General features: G+C 40.9%; 1 long non-coding RNA gene across 1 annotated transcript; it reads left to right on the top strand.

The window, feature by feature from the left end:
- The first annotated feature begins 8,600 nt into the window (after positions 1–8,600).
- On the top strand, positions 8,601–10,950 carry LOC143887162 (uncharacterized). The gene is made up of 3 exons (XR_013254086.1): positions 8,601–9,304; positions 9,386–9,439; positions 10,651–10,950. It is a non-coding gene; the product is annotated as an uncharacterized LOC143887162 (long non-coding RNA).
- The last annotated feature ends 4,735 nt before the right edge of the window (positions 10,951–15,685 follow it).

Genomic DNA, 15,685 nt, shown 5'->3' with positions numbered 1-15,685 from the left:
GTTTGTCTTGTTTTATTTTCTCATCACATTTTACTCAAACTTAATCTAACAAAACCTGAAGGCATCATAGATCGCGCGAACTTATTGCACACACTTACATCACTTGCATCTAAACTCTTGCATCTCACGTGCACACACGTCCTATTTTAGGAACCCGGAGTGTTATCTAGCATGGTTGACTGGGATTTCATCACCTGGTGCCTCTGTGCTAGAGAAGCATTCCACCCTTAGCCTGGTACCTTTATGGTACGTAAACGGATCTCTTGTTCACGTACTGATACGCCGGACACTGGTACAGTATATCGAGCAGGGATTCGCGCTAAGGGAACTCTTGGCCTTACCCCTAGATTAACCTACACATGCATGTAGTATACGAACACATGTGCATCACGTGTGTGAGCCTAGTTTAGGATATCCTACCCATTGGTGTCTAGATTAGGCCGTGGTCCATCTTCCAATGGTCACGATCGGTCCTTATATACACGAACAAAGTCATGAGTCGAGATTCTCTCTCCACTCCGATAGATTAGGATTAAGGTTGATGCCTTCAGGTAACACTGATAAAATGTGAAAAAAAAAAAAATTCCCTTTGGGTTAGGATATAAATCCCATCATTTCCAAAGATCTCATAGGATTAGTCATTCATGATCTATCCGTTGAAAGCAATCTTATGCTATCTCATCTAATCTTTTGATCGTGCGCCTTTCGTTCTTCTGTCATACGATTCGATCGTATCTTCATGCCATCCCCTAACTGGCAGATGCAGAATCTCACAATCTTTCGATTATGCGTTCTCATGATCTGATCATGCCTGGTCCAGATAATCCAATCTTGCTTGTACCCCTGGTCTGTTCCTCCTCTAGGGGCTACCTTTTTCAAGATTATTTTGCTAAGTCCTTCAGAGTTCACTCTCAGAATCCTTGAGCTAGGGGCATTTCCCTATGCGAATCAGTCATCATTGTCCAAAATTGAAAGTATCAGCCATGATGATGTTCAGAACGAACCAGCCTTCGCCGAGCCTTCAACGCCAAACAGTTGCAGCAGTTAAAGTTTTAGTCACTTACTATTTTATGTTGAGTCAGTCATCATGGTCAGTATAATTGTTGAGTCCGGTCTTACAGTTAAAGGTCAATGCCTAGTCCAGGCAAGTTATCTTCTGTTTCCCTTTCTTATTTAGAGTTGTGAATCCTGAGCATGTTCAGGATAGGTCGTCTGATGTAATAGCTTTTCTTTAAATAAAATTTCAGTCAGTTCCAAAAAGTTCACTTGTGTCTGTTCTTAAGTGTGCTTCTGATCTTAAAATAAGACTCCCTCTTCAAATGAGGACAAAATTGACGAAACTCCACTTGAGTCACAGCAATTACTTGAACGAGAGGAGGAGCGCCAATCCCAACCTTTCAAAGATGAAATTGAAATGATAAACACTGGCACTGAAACTTTGATTCAGTGAATGCCGATTGAAAATACATTACCCTCTAAAGAGTGTGAAGAATTGATAAAATTATTTCAAGAATAAGAAGATTGTCTAGAAAAGCTACAACCGATACCAGGGGCAAGACATAGATGGAAAGCTCAAAGAAAATGAAGAAAGTGAGAAGATATATGCTATACAAGGGGCATAGAGTGGAAACAACTTTCATATTTCCAATCAATGACCTTGGTTCTCAAATTCATAACATAAAGCCAACAAATTCAAGATGAAAAGTTCAAGAGCAAACAATGAAAAGTGATCATCAGATATCGAGAGTACGAATCCATAGATGGAGGATGTCAAAGAACAAGTTTCACTCTATGAAAATCAAAAGCACGTATTAGAATCTTGGAAGAAGAAGATCCATTATCTCTTACCTGGAAATGCCGTCAAATTCTGTGAAAAAAAAGAAAAGAAAAAATAAATAAATAATCAGTACCAGAGGGACCCTAGTAACCTAGATCGATTCCCAATTTGAACATCGGAAGGCCTCCTTTGGCCGAATAAATCCCAAAATCAGAACCCAACGTCAAAAGAATACCGGTTTGCAAACCCTTCGAGCCTGAATCAAATTTTCTTGAAAACCCATCAAACTAGGGGCATCCGCCCCGAACTACGCGAGACCTGATCCCTACACTGGGGTACGTAGGCAGCTCGGTTAAACCGAGTTCGGTCGATTCAAAAAAAAAGAAAAAGAAAAATCAATCGTTCCAAAAAAAAAAAGAGGGACAAGTTCCAAAAGAAGAGAAGTTAATTGTTCCAGAAAGAAAAGAAAAAAGGAAAAAAATCAATTAACCTTCAAACAATTGATCTTCAAACTAGGGGCATTCGCCTTGACCTACACACGACCTGATTCCTACCTTGGGATATGTAGGCAACCTGTTCACAGGTTCGGTCGAAATCTTTGTTGAACCTTAAGCCATTCTTTGAAAAGCCCTATCCTACCTATAAAGTCCTTCTGGTGTTCAGAACTAATGAGCTAGGTCCCGAGACACAATAAAAAAAAATGATGAATAAGAAAACGAACGGAGTTTGAAGATCTGCTAGACTGAAAACCTGAAAGGGCGGTCTAGGCAAAATTTAAGATCATTCCCCTGCTAAGTTGAAAACCCGAAAGGGCGGCTTAGGCAAAAGCTAAGGGGATAGCCTGCTGGATCGAAAACCTAGAATGGTGGTTCAGGCAAAAGTTAAGGCTAGCGCGGTCCGCCAAGTTAAAAACCCCGAAGAGGTGACTTGGTCACGGTAAGAGAATCATTATAAGAAGGCTACAGCTGGTATCAAGACTGAAGATCAACTGAAGTTCAAGCAAATTCAAGTGATATCCTCAAAACTGGGGGCATTGAAGCTAAGCAATCTTAGGGGGCGTAATTAAATCCTTGAGGCATTACTGTTTTAAGGAAAAAGTCCAGTGTTTACCAATTGAAAAACTATTCCTCGAAAGGATAGACTTACCAAACAAAATATTAACTAAGTCAGAAGCATCACTGTGTTTGTCAGTATAGTCAGTCAATCTTTGTTATTCTAAGTTCACTCCTTCAGGGCTGCTCAATCCTTTCAGTAGTGCCTTTCATCTAAGTTTTCTCTTTAGAAAGAGTCAATCGTCGTTCCTATGTCCAAATGATGTAACTGTCTTGGTGAAGGAGGCCCGGCCTAGGCAGCTCCCTGCAATTATACCTGAAAGGGTTCGAGAATCTAGTCAAACAGCTACATTTCAAAGAAGATCAACTCAGAAGAGTTCAGAAGTAGAAACATCAGAAAGCCCAGCTTCCGTAAAAAGATCATACCCCAGGAAGGCACCTTAAGCTTGGAAGAGCCCCAGATGCAATGGTGGTTGAGCCAATTTCTCAGAAAGATGAACCATTAAAATTCAGAATTTCCTTCCGGTTAGTTAAATACTATCCTGGTCAAGAAATGTTCATCTAAGCACCTGTCAAAAAACAGATCCCGCTTTTCCATGTTAGAGAGCCGTTGTTCTAAATTACCAATTTCAAGTATCTTGTTCAAGGTTTCAGTTATCAAAATCCCCAGAAGACAAGACCAACAGTCTCATTGAGAAAAATCTTGTTGAAGTTTCATAAAAGTGTTCCTAATCCATTCTTGTTACTAATGGTTCTTCGTTCATAAGGTTGGTCGTCTCATCATTCGTCAAAGTCTTGGTTTCCAATATCTTTACTGGGCACGATCTATAATGTCCCCGATTTCATTGAGTTCAAAAAAAAAAAAAAAAAAAAAAATCCAAAATTCATCAAATCCAATCCCCGATTCAAACAAATCCAATCTTACGTCAAATTCAAGTTCATGAAAAATCTCATGTCCTCTTTGAGCCCTTTTGTGAAAGGTGCCTCATTTCTCGAGTCCATTTGTGAATGGTCTCGTCTTCTCCTTGAACCCGTTTGTGAACAGGTTTCTCATTCTCTGAGTCCATTTGTGAATGCTCTAATGTCCTCTTTGAGCCCGTTTGTGAACGGTGCCTCTGTTCTCGAGGCCATTTGTGAATGGTCTCATCTTCTCCTTGAGCCCGTTTGCGGACGGTACCTCATTTTCCAAAAATAAAAAAATTTATCAAATCCAAATCCTTAATTAAAAAAAAAAATAAAAAAAATCCAATCCTACGTCAAATTCAAGTTCATAAAAAATCTCTAAATTCTTCGAGCCCGTTTGTGAACGGTGCCTCATTTCTCGAATCCATTTGTGAATGGTCTCGTCTTCTCCTTGAGCCCGTTTGTGAATGGTGCCTCATTTCTCGAGTCCATTTGTGAATGGTCTTGTCTTATCCTTGAGCCCATTTGTGAATGGCGCCTCTTTTCTCGAATCCATTTGTGAATGGTATCGTCCTCCTTGAGCCCGTTTGTGAATGGTGCCTCATTTCTCGAGTCCATTTGTGAATGGTCTTGTCTTCTCCTTGAGCCCGTTTGTGAACGGTGCCTCTTTTCTTCGAGTCCATACAACTATGGTCTCTTATCCTCTTTGAACATCATACATCTATGATGTCTCATTTCCTTGGAATCCGTACAAATACGGTATTTCATTCTCTTCGAGTCCATACAACTATGGTCTCTTATCCCCTTTGAACATCATACAACTATGATGTCTCATTTCCTTGGAATCCTTACAAATACGGTATTTCATTCTCTTCGAGTCCATACAACTATGGTCTCTTATACCCTTTGAACATCATACAACTATGATGTCTCATTTCCTTGGAATCCGTACAAATACGGTATTTCATTCTCTTCGAGTCCATACAACTATGGTCTCTTATCCCCTTTGAACATCATACAACTATGATGTCTCATTTCCTTGGAATCCGTACAAATACGGTATTTCATTCTCTTCAAGTCCATACAACTATGGTCTCTTATCCTCTTTGAACATCATACAACTATGATGTCTCATTTCCTTGGAATCCGTACAAATACGGTATTTCATTCTCTTCGAGTCCATACAACTTTGATCTCTTATCCCCTTTGAACATCATACAACTATGATGTCTCATTTCCTTGGAATCCGTACAAATACGGTATTTCATTCTCTTCAAGTCCATACAACAATGATCTCTTATACCCTTTGAACATCATACAACTATGATGTCTCATTTCCTTGGAATCCGTATAAATACGGTATTTTATCTTGCCCAAGCCCATTCAAAAATGATGCTGCATTTTCATTAAGAATCTTTCAAAAGTCATCCATTATTCTCTCTGAGACCATTTGAAAATGACGTCTCATTTCCTCTGAAGCTGTTCAAAAGCGATATTCCTTTCCCTCCGAAAATCCATTTGAAAATGGTATCCCATTTCTCTCGTTGCCAGCGGCACCGCAGCGGGTTTGTTTTATTGCATTCCAATTCTAGGATTTCATCTAAGGTCTTGCATTATATTAGGTTGCATTGTGTTTAGGGGGTTCCTTTGTCGATTAAAGTTACGCAAAATGGTTCTGTCATTTTAACTTTGGTATTCGATGACTACGTCGTCTCTACCAAAGAGGGGCATCTGTAGACACCCACATTTTGCTTTACTTTAACCAACAATAACCTAATATATGTTTTAGGTCATTAATATCTTGATCTGACTTTACGGATCATCAATCGGGACAAAATAAGATAGGGTCACTTCATAGCCCGAACCCTGATTCCATTCCGAGACCCGATTTCCGTAAATCGTTAGATCAATGGCAGATCTTGACCTGGGTCTAACCATCCAAAACCACCTAACCTCTCCTCTCATCCTAACCATCCAAACCTCACCTAACCTCACCTAACCTCTCCTCTCATCCTAACCATCCAAACCTCACCTAACCTCACATAACCTCACCTAACCACCTAACCCCACCTAACCTTACCTAACCTCACCTAACCTCACCTAACCTCCTATCCCATTCTCCTATAAATACCCTCTCATCCCACCATCCAACAAAAAGAAGAAAAAGAACCCCTCTCTTAGAAAATTCATCCCTCTCCCTCATCTCTTCAAGGGTTCGGCCATCCTTGCCGGATCGGGTGATTTTATACGTTGGGTGATATATATCAAAAGCAGTCATTATCAAGCAAGGAATCATCTTCAAGGAATTACCATCAAAGAAAAATCAAACACAAAGTGGGTTTCCAAAGAGGTAGGCATTTATTTCAATTCTATGTAGGGTCTGTTTTCATGCATATCTTTTACTTTAAAAGAAAAACCATGTTAGGAAGCATGTAGGGTCTGTTTTCCCCCTGGTTAGCCTCTGGTTAGACCCTGGTTGCACCCAGGTTCGCTGCTGGTTGCACCCAGGTTCGATGCTGGTTGCACCCTGGTTCCCTACTGATTCGCACCCTGGTTCCCCTGCTGGTTGCACCCTGGTTCCCTACTGGTTGCACCCTGGTTCCCTGCTGGTTGCACCCTGGTTCCCTACTGGTTCGCACCCTGGTTCGATATTGGTTCGCACCCTGGTTCCCTGCTGGTTCGCACTCTGGTTAGACCCTGGTTGCACCCAGGTTCGCTGCTGGTTGCACCCAGGTTCCCTCCTGGTTGCACCCTGGTTCCCCTGCTGGTTCGCACCCTGGTTCCCTGCTGGTTCGCACCCAGGTTCGCTGCTGGTTGCACCCAGGTTCCCTGCTGGTTGCACCCTGGTTCCCCTGCTGGTTCGCACCCTGGTTCCCTGCTGGTTCGCACCCTGGTGCACCCTGGTCCGCACCCTGGTTTGTACCCTGCTTCCTCCTGGTTAGACCATGGCTAGTCTCGGGTTTGCTCCTAACTTAGACCCGACTCACTAAACCCCATACCCATAAGCCTTAAACCCTATAACCATAGCCACACATCAACCCAAGCCATACCTTTGTCCACTCACTGAGGCACACCATTTATCCATAAATTTGGTTACATTAAATCTAACCCAGCCAGGCCACCTGCAGCTTAAGTCAAAACGCCCCAATACAATCCAACCAAGTGGGATCCCAACCCAGCTCAACTGAGTCAACTCTAGCCAACCTCCCTAGTCGAGTTGACCCAACTCTCTAGTCGAGTATGCTCAACCTCTTTAACTAATTGGACTCTCCCCTTAGTTGACTCAATCCAATTCCTTAATCAACCCATCCCAATGCAACCGAGTCGCATTCGACCAAGTTGCGGCCTTCCATGTCACAACCGAGTCATTCCCCTATTCTACTAATGCCCTTTTACACCTAATAGAACTTCCTCCCTTTTGCCTAACCAAGTCATATCCCAACACAATCTGAGTCGCATGTTTGAATCCATTTGGCCGAATCTCATAAGCCCGCCCATTTTGAATTCCCAAAATTCAAACCCTTGATGATTCCTGTATGCTCAATTCTTTGATGCAAATTCCCAATTCCAAAATCTCATTGCTAAATCAATGTTTCTGAATCTCAAGTCCAATGCTCAAATACAAACCCGATTCCTGATCCAAATACCAATCTTGTTTTCCAAAATCCAAGCAACCTCCCCAGTGGAACTACGTGTGGCTTGATCCCCATCACGGGGTACGTAGGCAATTTGGCACTCCCAAGTTCAGTCGCACATTTCTCTATCTTTCCCATTCCCTCACACTATTCATCATCTCGATTCATCTCGTGTCTCTCGGAACCATTGGATTATGGTTTCCGTCGTAAGAACCCTTAGAGCCCAATTTAGGAACAATGGTGTCGTGTCGTGTTGTGTCCTAAGTTTTAGGGAGTCCTAGAGTTAGGAGTCCAGCCTCATCACGGACGTTTGCTATGTATAGCAACCGTGCCATAGGTCTAGTTACACTAGTCACCCAATCTTTCCCTAGGACAAGCCTAGTAAACTAGGATGTAGGCAAACCTGCATTAGTCTAAGGGACCATTTGCATTTAGATGAGAATCATATAGCATCTTAGATGAAATCCTAAGATAATAAAATCCTCAACTTGAATTAAATAACTTCTCCTAAAACTGTTGAAACAGTCAATCCCGTCTAGGTCGGTGTCCTAGTTGAGTTAGGCATAAGTAGCTTAGCTTAGGTGCACCGAACTACGTCGACTCTGATCCCAGTGAGGCTTGGGTACGTAGGCAGCTTGGATGTCTGACGGCATACCACCCGCGAGTCGGCACCATAACAAATTATGGTGTTTTGGATATTAATTTTCTTGTAAATGCTTAATCAAATCACTTAGGATTTTCCATGAAATTAGAATTCTAGGAGAACTTTCACTTAGAATGAATCCAGACAAATTAATAAATCAAGATACACATCTAGGATTCACATTAAAATTAGATCATAGGATGCATGTCACTTAGTTCGCACATTAACATAGAGTTGAATGAGCCATTTAAAATAAATTTAAAAGAATTAGCTTTTGGAATCGAAGACCGATTATCGGGCAGGAATGGTGCATGTGGCGGATAACTCCCCATACCTTCCATTCTCGTAACCAGGTAGCGAGTCTAGATTTCTGGTTAATTACGGGTCCTAGATCCCACATCTAGGTGGCGACTCTGTCAGTCTCTTTCGTGTGGAATTCGGATTGCCTTAGTGATCCCAAGTTCACAGGAAAGATTAATTCAAATCAACATTAAAATGCACACGCCAATCGCGTGGATACGAGAGACCAAGAGAGAGAGCGCGGCGGCTCGCGCCCCACCCCTCTCGCGGGATCGGGTACCACACCCACAAAACAACCAGAAAAATAGGCAAGGCAACAACAGAGGAGACTAGGAACTTAATCCCACTCTCCCTGTTAGTCCCCTCCGACCCATCCATCCGTACACCCAAAAAAGAACCTGCGCCTTGGTCCTGGTAAACCTAATCGAACCCTCTCCTCTTCTCGCTGTCCTTTATATTGATTGATCGAAGGATCTGACTTGGGTGTCGAAGTGGTCGTCCGGGACCCACCCCGGACCCCCCTGACCCCCTTTGTTTGTGATTGCAGACCCCGCGGAAGCCCTCTACCGACCGCGCGATCGCAGACCCGGATTCAGACGCCATCATCCGTGACTCAAACCCGTGACCACCAGGTCACAATGGAGCAACCTTGCCATTGCTCCACGGCTCGCCCTCTTTATGTAGATTACTATAATAAATATTTTTATATCGAAATGCTTATCAATTTATTTATTTTTATTTTTTTTGATGTATTTTGTTTGGATGAACACAGACAGAAATTGAGTTGTATTTTTGTGTTATTTATTTCATTTAATGGTTGATAATGTAATTATTTGCTGAATGAAGTTTCTCTCAGAGGATGAAGTATCTCTAAATGAACCGAGCGTCTGTTCATGGAAGAGAGCTTAATACTGAAGCAGGAAAGGTGACCCCGCATCATTCGGTTGTATCTGTTGGAGTGGTGCAAGAAATTGGTTGGAAGTATAGCTCTAAGGTAACAGGAGTGGGCTTTAAACGTGAAATTTGTAGCTTCTCTTTTTTTTTCTGATTTATCATCCCATTTCCTATTGTGTAGATTGAGTTCAGGTCTTTTATAAGTACCAGTAAAGATCTGCAGTTTACTGTTGAGGTCAGTAACAATTATATGTTCAGTTAATACTTACAAGCATGATGTCGTGGATTCTCTTATTGCAATTGTATTATTTATTTTCATCTAGTTCCATTGATACGAGTTCATTCTGTATCTTTTTCTCTCTGTGTCACTTGTATGGTTTTTACTGTCCTAGATGAGCCTGGATCAGAAAGGGCTCAAAATAATTGGTATTTGGTAGTTGGAACCATGGTTTAAATTTTGGTTTCGGCTAAAATTTCGGACTTATCCGAAACCGAAATTTCAGCCGAAATCCCGAAATTTTGGGCTAAATTTGGTATTAACCACGAAATCCCTGATTTTTTGGTACAAAATTTCGATCGAAATCGCCGAAACCCGAAATTTCGGTAATTTCGATCGAAATTCCTGAAATTTTTGAAATTTCAAACGAAATTTGGTAAATTTCTGGAATTTCGGTTTCGGTGCGTTTCGGTTTTGGTCCCCACCGAAATCCGAAATTACCGAAATCCAAAATTTCCGATTTCGGTCGAAATTTAAAACCATGGTTGGAACTGGAACATAAAGGGCAGCCCAGTGCACAAGGCTCCCGCCATTGTGGGGTCTGGAACTGGAACATGATTAGAGAAAATTAAATCATTTCTTGCTTTCCTTATTTTGTCAGTCATATAATTTAAGTCAGCAGCAAAATCACTTCTTTCCTTCAAATTAGCTTTAAGTGTCTATCTTACCACTCCAAAATAAGCTGGTGACTGATTCTGTTTTGTTTTGGTGTGGGTTGTCTGCAAGCAGTTAAGAGTGCTCTTCACAAATTAGCCAGTAAGATCTTCATTATTTGCTCCACCATTCATAAGTTGTCTAAATTCTATTTCTTCATGTCATATAATGGGTTGATCTTATCACTTACAATCTTTTTTTGTCTTGAAGAATCAAATACTAGTTGTAGATAAGTCTTGCATTTTCTGCTCCATCAGTCTTGTTATGCGCTATATGCAGTTTCATTCTCATCATAAAACTCCTCATCACCTAAAAGCTCAAATATTACTTAGAAATGTAAATGAAATTGATATTATGGCGACTCGTGGCTGGAATGTTGTTTGCCATTTTCTAGTGGATATTGCTATTGATAATGAAAATCCTCATTTTTTCTGGAATGAACATGGACACTAATGATCTGTAGTAATACAAATGGCAGATAGACCTCTAACTGTGAACTGTATTGTTGTTCACAGTAAAAAGTGAAGAACGTGATCGCAGGCAGGAATCTCGTGGATCAAAGATTTCTTAGAATATCATACCTAACATTTAGCTCCTTGTTCACATGCAACATTCATATGTAAACAATGTTTATACGTGTATCTGTTCTTGTTATGCTGTCTTGTCTATAGGAAGTTATGGTTTGTGCAGTAGGGTGCAGGGCTCAAATTAAAAGATCAAACTGATATGAGTGGAGCCAGCTTCCTGCTTGAGGCCACTAATCTTGCTTCATGTCTGAACCCTTCTTGGTCCTCACACTTTGGACTCGAATATAAACTTGCTGATTGATGCTCCAGAATTTCTGTACTTGGTTAGTTAATAGAGCTGTATAACTCCAAAAGTTTATGTAATTCTGATCATGGTTTAAAATTTCGGTTTCGGTAGCGGTTTCGGACCCCCGAAATTTCGAAAATTGAAAAAACTTATTTAATTCATTTTGAAATTTCGGTCAAAATTTTGTAACATTTCTTTAAAAAAAAAAAAAAAAACTGCATTTTCTTGAAATTTCGGACCGAAATTCGAAATTTCGCCAAATTTCAGTTTCGGTCGAAATTTAAAACCATGATTCTGATACATATTTCTAAACCTTGTATTTGGTTTGATCTGTGCATAATAAACAGACAGGATGACTCTTTATCATAAGTAAAGGAGTCTTTAGATTTATGTAGCTGGATTGAGTCGCCACAAATTCCCCCATGATTTGTTGACACGGACACGAGAGTCACGTGTCGATACTGACACGGATTGTCAGACACGGCAAACCCCTAAATTTTATAAACGGGGGCACAGCTAAAATAGAAAGCATATATAATCATAGTTTGTCAATATGGAATTGTGTATCGAATTTTGACATGGATATGAATTGTTTGACATGGCAACATCTAAAAATCTAGAAGGGTGACACGTACATACACATAAAATCATTGATTATTACACATACGTGTCGACACGCCCGCATTATCTTGAACACTTCTAGCAATACATTTAGAAGTGTCCGAAGGAGTGTCGAGACGTGTGGACACGCGTGTCGGCAATAAATTCAAAGCGTCGGTTAAATCATAGTAATTCCCATTTTTGGGGTTTTCATAATTTAAATTACTTTAAAAAATAGGTATTTAGTGGCGGTCAAACCCGCTGTTAAAGTTTAAAAAAACATTTATTTTATCTTCTAGTGGTGGCTATGACCATCGGTGCAGATAAATAAATATACAGGTGGTCATGGCCACTAGTAAAAGAAAAACTAATTTGCTTTTAAAGGATATTAGGCGGCGCCCATAATCTGCCAGTATAACCTTTACTGGCGGATATTAAACTGCAGGTAAAAATCAAGACTCTTGTACTGATGGGGCCAAACACCCTATAATTTCTATTCCTGTAGTAATAATGTTTGAAGGGATGTGGATCTTTGGGCTGAGTCTCACGGCTTTTCTTATGGGGAGGACAAAGGTGGTTGCCAATTTTAATCAAAAAGGCTCTTCTAAAGCTATAATAGGAATGCTAAAATGAAGGATGCTCTTGCACCAAAAAAAAAACAGTAGCAAGGGCGCCCCATTGGATCCACTTCACCCAAACGCATTTATGATTTCTTTAATTTTGCATTTTCAGTGCCATTATCGAAACGGTTGGGTGATGTAGATCCAATGGGGCGCCCTTGCGAGTGGGTTTTTGCTAGGCCGCCCTTTAGTTTAGCCTTCTGATAATAATATCATACAAATACAACTCATACTAGACTACTAGTCATGAGTCATGACAAAAGTAGGTGACGATTGATGTTGCTTGAAAATGCCCTCTCATTTAAAACAAGAAACTCCCACTTCCCCACTTATCAAAACCTTTATAGAGTTGTTTACAAAATCAAATCCCCAAAGTTAAGGGATGTAAAGAGATATAAATCCCCTCAATCAAGGGATGCACAAACATATAAAGAAACACAGAGAATTACAGGATAGTATACAAGGAATGTACACCAAGGTGATTTGAGTCAGCTGGAAATCTCACAGCTGGATGGAAGAATCTGGAAGCATAATGGCTGGATGGAAACATCACATGGAAAATTACCAATTTTAACACTCCCCCTCAAGTTGGTGCGTAGAGATCGATCAAGACCAACTTGGATATAAAATTCCGAAATTTGTCATGGCCAAGAGCTTTGGTGAAGATGTCTGCCAATTGTCGAGAAGTGGAAACATATACAGTTTGTATAGTGCCATTTTGAAGTTTTTCTCGAACCAGATGGCAATCAATTTCAATATGTTTCGTCCTTTCGTGAAAGATCGGATTGGTAGCGATGTGCAAGGCTGCTTGGTTGTCGCAGAAAAGTGTAGCCGGCCGAGATGTCTGGACATCCAAGTCATGTAGAAGATGTTGAAGCCAAACAATTTCACAAGTTGCATTAGCCATGGAGCGGTATTCAGCTTTAGCAGAGGATTTTGATACAGTATTTTGTTTTTTTGTTCTCCAAGATAAGGGGCTATGACCCAAAAAAAAAAAAAAAAACAATAACCAGATGTAGAACGGCGTGTAGTTGGACAACTCGCATAATCCGAGTCACAATAGCCATATAGATGCAAGTCACTTGTGGATGAAAGGAGAATACACCGACCCGGGTTGCCTTTAAGATAGTGAAGAATTCGATAAGCAGCATCCATGTTAGGCTTGCGAGGTGCATGCATAAATTGGCTGAGTAAGTTAACTGGGAAGACTATGTCTGGACGAGTAATCGTAAGATATATGAGTTTGCCAATAAGCCGCCTATAAGGGGAGGGGTTGGGCAATAATTCACCATCATTTGGTGTGAGCTTTAAGTTCTGCTCCATTGGGGAAGGTGAAGTCTTGGCTCCGAGAAGACCAGCATCGTTTAAAATTTCCAATGTATATTTTCGTTGGGAAAGAAATAACCCTTTCTAAGAACAGGCAACCTCAATACCAAGGAAATATTTGAGAGTGCCGAGGTCTTTGATATGAAACTTGTTATGTAAGAAGGATTTGAATCGGGCAATCATATCTGGGTTATCGCCGGTGATGATGATGTCGTCAGCATATACCAAGACGTAAGTTTGACCTTTCTTAGTATGTTGAAGAAATAGGGAATAATTTGCCTTAGATTGGGTAAAACCGGCATCTAGTAGAGCATGTGAAAACTTGGAAAACCAATTTCTCGAGGCTTGTTTTAGGCCATAAAGGGACTTGTTTAACTTGCAAACACGAAGCTCCCCCTGTCGTGAAAATCCAGGTAGAAGTTTCATGTAAACTTCCTCATCAAGATCACTGTGTAAGAAGGCGTTATTGACGTCTAGTTGGTGTAAGGGCCACTGACGGACACTGGCTACAACAAGAAGGCAACACACGGTCACTAATTTTGCCACGGGTGCAAAAGTTTCATGATCGTCTAATCCTTCACGTTGTGTATACCCCTTGGCTAATAAACGAGCCTTATATCGTTAAATGGAATCGTCTGCACGATGCTCGATTTTATACACCCACATGCAGCCCATGGGGTTTTTGCCAGGTGGAAGGGTAGTGAGCGTCCAAGTGTTATTTTCCTCCAAAGCTCGAATTTCGGCCGCCTTAGCTTCTCTCCAATGGGGTTCTTTAACAGCTTGAGTAAATGTGGTAGGTTCTAAAACATAAGTTATAGCAGCTAGAAATGCACGGTGAGCAGGAGAAATGTTGGTATAAGATAGGAAATGGGACAAAGGGTACGGTGTACCTTGAGGAATGCCCTCTGAAGGAGATGATGGAGATGAGCTTGAGACAATGGCAGAACACTCGAAATCTGAAAGGTAACGAGAGGTGGTCCGAGGTCTTGTAGAATATCGACGGATGGGAGCTTCATTCGAAGTGGGAAGAGGGACATTGGTGGGAGGAGAAGTGGTGGTTGGGGTGGGGTGTTTGGTTCTGCTGCATTGGTTGGATTGTTTGGAGAATGGACAATGGTAGGTTGGTCGGGGATAGGAGGAGGTATGACAGCATGCTGCTATGACAGCATGCTGCTAAAGTTTGAAATGGGAAAATGGATTCATGGAAAACAACGTCTCGACAGGCAAAAACTTGTTTCATATCCAGATCATAGACTTTATAACCACGTTGTCCATATGGATAACCAATGAAAACGCAACAACGAGCTCGCGCATCGAACTTATGTTTATGACGTATATTATGTGCATAACATAGGCAACCAAAAACTTGCAAATGCTTGTAATTTGGTGTCACTTTAAATAAAATTTCATGAGGACTTTTATTTTGTAAGAGAGGCGTTGGAAGTAGGTTAATTAAGTATGCAGCAGTAAGGACACATTCTCCCCAGAAAGACAAAGGCAAATGAGCCTGAAATCGCAAAGCTCTAGCAATTTCAAGTAAGTGTCTATGCTTTCTTTCCACCACCCCATTTTGTTGGGGGGAGACACACAACTTTGTTGATGCTGAATGCAAGTATGGTGAAAAAAGGAAGGATGTCATTACTAGAAAATTCAGACCCATTATCGGAACGAATGATGTGAATAGAAGAGTTAAATTGAGTATGCACCATTTTAGCAAACATCCGTAAAGGTAAGGTGTCTCTGATTTATATCGCATCAAATATAGCCACGTACAGCGACTGAAATCATCAACAATTGTCAGAAAATACCGTGCACCATTTCAAGATGGAGTAGAATAAGGTCCCCAAATGTCACAATGGATTAACTCAAATGGATTATTTGTAGAAATAGAACTATTAGAGAAAGGAAGCCTAGTTTGTTTAGCTAATGGACAAACTTGACAATGACAAGAAGATAAAGACACATCTTTATTGGACTTAGCTAGACTCTGAAGATGCGATGTAGATGGATGGCCCAAACGCCAATGCCAAAGATTGAATCGAGTAGTAGAAAAAGTAGCAACACTAGTAGGTTGAAGCATATAAAGTCTGCCATGTTGTCTACCCACTCTAATCATCTGCTTCAAATCCAGGTCCTACAAGATACAATGATCAGGATAGAAGATGACAGTACAATGAAGATCCTTAGTGAT

The sequence above is a fragment of the Tasmannia lanceolata genome, unplaced genomic scaffold (genome assembly GCF_043159265.1).
Source record: "Tasmannia lanceolata isolate RefF3 unplaced genomic scaffold, GAP_Taslan_0.1 ptg000012l, whole genome shotgun sequence".
NCBI lineage: Eukaryota > Viridiplantae > Streptophyta > Magnoliopsida > Canellales > Winteraceae > Tasmannia > Tasmannia lanceolata.
This window is presented reverse-complemented; position numbering and strand designations above follow the sequence as displayed.